The sequence below is a fragment of the Oncorhynchus masou genome, unplaced genomic scaffold (genome assembly GCF_036934945.1).
Source record: "Oncorhynchus masou masou isolate Uvic2021 unplaced genomic scaffold, UVic_Omas_1.1 unplaced_scaffold_15204, whole genome shotgun sequence".
NCBI lineage: Eukaryota > Metazoa > Chordata > Actinopteri > Salmoniformes > Salmonidae > Oncorhynchus > Oncorhynchus masou.
Window position 1 is genome coordinate 1 of NW_027005229.1, and position 4,218 is coordinate 4,218.

At 49.6% G+C, this 4,218-nt stretch overlaps 1 long non-coding RNA gene across 1 annotated transcript; it reads right to left on the minus strand.

Moving 5' to 3' along the window:
• Positions 1-1,899: 1,899 nt before the first annotated feature.
• Positions 1,900-3,969, minus strand: LOC135531121 (uncharacterized). Its single transcript, XR_010453957.1, has 3 exons — positions 3,786-3,969; positions 2,347-2,469; positions 1,900-1,982 (listed from the first exon to the last, which is right to left on the minus strand). It is a non-coding gene; the product is annotated as an uncharacterized LOC135531121 (long non-coding RNA).
• Between the last annotated feature and the right edge of the window lie 249 nt (positions 3,970-4,218).

Here is a 4,218-nt window from a genome sequence, read left to right on the forward strand (position 1 = left end):
GAGACAGAGAGAGAGAAGAAGTGGGGAGACAGAGAGAGAAAGAAGGGGGGAGTCAGAGAGAGAAAGAAGGTGGGGAGACAGAGAGAAAGAAGTGGGGGAGTCAGAGAGAGAAAGAAGGTGGGGAGACAGAGAGAGAAAGAAGGGGGAGTCAGAGATAGAAAGAAGGGGGGGAGACAGAGAGAGAAAGAAGGGGGAGAGACAGAGAGAGAAAGAAGGGGGGAGACAGAGAGAGAAAGAAGGGGGGAGACAGAGAGAGAAAGAAGGGGGAGACAGAGAGAGAAAGAAGGGGAGGGAGACAGAGAGAGAAGAGAGAAGGGGGAGACAGAGAGAGAAAGAAGGGGGGAGACAGAGAGAGAAAGAAGGTGGGGAGACAGAGAGAAAAAGAAGGGGAGAAAGTCAGAGAGAGAAAGAAGGTGGGGAGACAGAGAGAGAGAAGGGAAGGTGGGAGAACGAGAGAGAGAGAAAGAAGGGGAGAGAGACAGAGATAGAAAGAAGGGGGAGACAGAGAGAGAAAGAAGGGGAGAGAGACAGAGATAGAAAGAAGGTGGGGAGACAGAGAGAGAAAGAAGGTGGGGAGACAGAGATAGAAAGAAGGTGGGGAGACAGAGAGAGAAAGAAGGGGGGAGTCAGAGAGAGAAAGAAGGTGGGGAGAGACAGAGATAGAAAGAAGGGGAGAGACAGAGAGAGAAAGAAGGTGGGAAGACATCCTATGGTCTGTAGAATGTGTGTGTATCTGTCCACACCTGTACCGACTACCTACCTTCCAGCTCGTTCATCCTCTGGGCCGTGGCTGGAGAATCCCCGCCGCTCCCTGCTAGCGTTTGGGTCTGAAGCTCGGCGACAGGGGTCCTTCCCAGCTCCTCCTGTAGCTGCCCGCGAAGTGCCTGATCTCGCTCGGCCAGCTGGGCCTCGTGGCACTCGGCAGCACGGCGCAGCTCGCCCTGATGCTTCTCCAAGAGGTCACGCAGCTGAGCCCGCATCACGTGCTTCTCAGCCTCCATCTTGGACCCGAGGCTCTCGCGCTCCACCTGCAGCCGCCGCGCCCGGCTCCACAAGGTCCTGGGAGAGAAAAGGAGGGATGAGGGTAGAGCAGGAGGAGGGGAGAGAGAGGGATGGATGAGGGAAGGAGGGACAATTGGTGATCACTGTTCTAAGCTAGGGTTGTCGCGAGAGAGATTACATCATAAGGGGATTGGTCTCCTCATCTGAAGTTAATTACTCCAGGGTCACCGTTGATAGTGGCAGACCCTGGCCGTCACGCCACTCTCCGAGGGTGTCCGGAGAGATGGGATACGCAAAAAACACATTTAGAATTCACACAGGCGTATTAATACACACTTGTATGTGTATGAAATAGGACAAATATAAGCACCCACCAAATTATTATTCATTATAGTAGTAGTCATCACCAAGACTGTATCCTTGACTCTCCACCCTCTTCCTAGTAGTGTGCACTTGCACACTCCCTGTCAGGGATCTAATAGCATTGGATTGATGTAAGAGTAGTCTGGAGAGAGTTCTCGTCATTGTTAAATGTATGCAGGAAGGTTGGGAAGTGGACACACACTTTGGGAGAAAGAAAGAGAATTGGAACATACCCATTGGAAGGGTGGGCCAAAACAATATGGGCTATAGCTGTTAACACCCATGTGGTTCCTTATAATAGATCATAATATATGCCATTTAGCAGAAGTTTTTATCCAAAGTGACGTACAGTCATGTGTGCATACATTCTTCATATGGGTGGCGGGAAACAAACCCCCTGATCCAGGCGGTGCAAGCGCCATGCTCTACCTGAGACACAAAGAGGACCCCTTAAAGGGATAGTTCACCTTAAATAAAGTTTGACCTATTTAAATAACCCCTCACCTTGATCTGCTGGTCTCTGGAGTCCACCTCCCCTGGAGGACATCAATCACCTGGTTTTTACCCTGCAGCACCTCCTCCTTCTCATGTAGTTTCTGTTTCAGAGCCTTCAGGAGCTGGGGAGGACAGACAGCCATGTCAGCAACTACACTACCCACGGTGCACAGCAGTGATACTGTATATCACAACTTGATCTTGTGGTCACACTAGGACATTGCATGTTGTAAATGGACATTTTTCACTTTTGGTACAATTCACTGGATGTATAACTGTTTTGAAACAGAATGTTCCTTCCAATGACTTAAGATACACTATAGATTATTCTATCTACAGCTAGCATGCAGCCGGGCTACAGAGTTCACAATGAGTAGAGTAACTTCATGCAATAAGGACAATTTAAAGTGGGTTCATAGTAGATTTTACTGGTCATTTTAATGGTAAAACAAAAGTAACCGTGGTAAATCCTCTAGTCTAGTTCACCTGTTCCAGATCAGCGCTGGCGTCAGACTTGGCGGCCAACTTGAAGAGCTCCTGCTCATGCATCTGGTTGACCTCCATTAGCTTGTTGTCTTTCTGCAGAATGATGTCTTTAAACGTCTGGATCTGAAACGATAGTTCATTCAGAAGACATTTGTGAAGCTTGAATACATGGCTGGTCACAGCTGGTCTGACGGAAGCTTGAATACACGGCTGGTCACGGCTAGTCTGACAGGGAAGCTTGAATACACGGCTGGTCACAGCTGGTCTGACAGGGAAGCTTGAATACACGGCTGGTCACGGCTAGTCTGACAGGGAAGCTTGAATACACGGCTGGTCACAGCTGGTCTGACAGGGAAGCTTGAATACACGGCTGGTCTGACAGGGAAGCTTGAATACACGGCTGGTCACAGCTGGTCTGACGGAAGCTTGAATACACGGCTGGTCACGGCTGGTCTGACAGGGAAGCTTGAATACACGGCTGGTCACGGCTGGTCTGACAGGGAAGCTTGAATACTCGGCTGGTCACGGCTAGTCTGACAGGGAAGCTTGAATACACGGCTGGTCACAGCTGGTCTGACGGAAGCTTGAATGCACGGCTGGTCACGACTGGTCTGACAGGGAAGCTTGAATACACGGCTGGTCTGACAGGGAAGCTTGAATACACGGCTGGTCACAGCTGGTCTGACGGAAGCTTGAATACAGGGCTGGTCACGGCTGGTCTGACAGGGAAGCTTGAATACACGGCTGGTCACAGCTGGTCTGACGGAAGCTTGAATACACGGCTGGTCACGGCTGGTCTGACAGGGAAGCTTGAATACACGGCTGGTCACGGCTGGTCTGACAGGGAAGCTTGAATACACGGCTGGTCACGGCTAGTCTGACAGGGAAGCTTGAATACACAGCTGGTCTGACAGCGAAGCTTGAATGCACGGCTGGTCACGACTGGTCTGACAGGGAAGCTTGAATACACGGCTGGTCTGACAGGGAAGCTTGAATACACGGCTGGTCACGGCTGGTCTGACAGGGAAGCTTGAATACACGGCCGGTCTCGGCTGGTCTGACAGGGAAGCTTGAATACACGGCTGGTCACGGCTGGTCTGACAGGGAAGCTTGAATACACGGCTGGTCACGGCTGGTCTGACAGGGAAATAGAGCGTTTGTGATTTCTTCAGCTGATGAGGTGAACAGTGATGTGATTGGCCATGACACAGAAAACATGAAAAAGCTAATTTTACAGGGACGGGGGAGGAGTTGAGTTGTAACTGGATGTTTTGTTTTTGTTTTAATGTTTATCTGTCATTAATAAACGTGACGATAAATAATGTGATGATAAAAAAAATAGTACATCTCTTATAATCTAAAGTCATAAACAGATTTGCTGATAAATCACGTTAAAAAAATCACATCTGCGAATTCTGTGATTTTTCACCATAACCTACGTTTTGCTTGTACATGTTCTCCTTGTCCTCGAAGGCGGCCTTTTCTGTGACTAGGAGCTCCTTGAGGCTCTCAGTCTGCTCCTGCAGCAGGCTGTAACGTTCATCACCCTCGCCCACCTTCCTGGTCAGACTTAGGACCAGCAGCTGCAGCTCCGCCAGGGAGCCCGCTCCGCTCTCCTCCGGCAACGCCTGGAAAACCACCCAAAAACCTTGTATTAGATTGTGTGGTGAGATACCTCGTATTAGATTGTGTGGTGGGATACCTCGTATTAGATTGTGTGGTGGGATACCTCGTATTAGATTGTGTGGTGGGATACCTCGTATTAGATTGTGTTGTGGGAAACCTCGTATTAGATTGTGTTGTGGGAAACCTCGTATAAGATTGTGTGGTGAGAAACCTCGTATTCGATTGTGTGGTGGGAAACCTCGTATT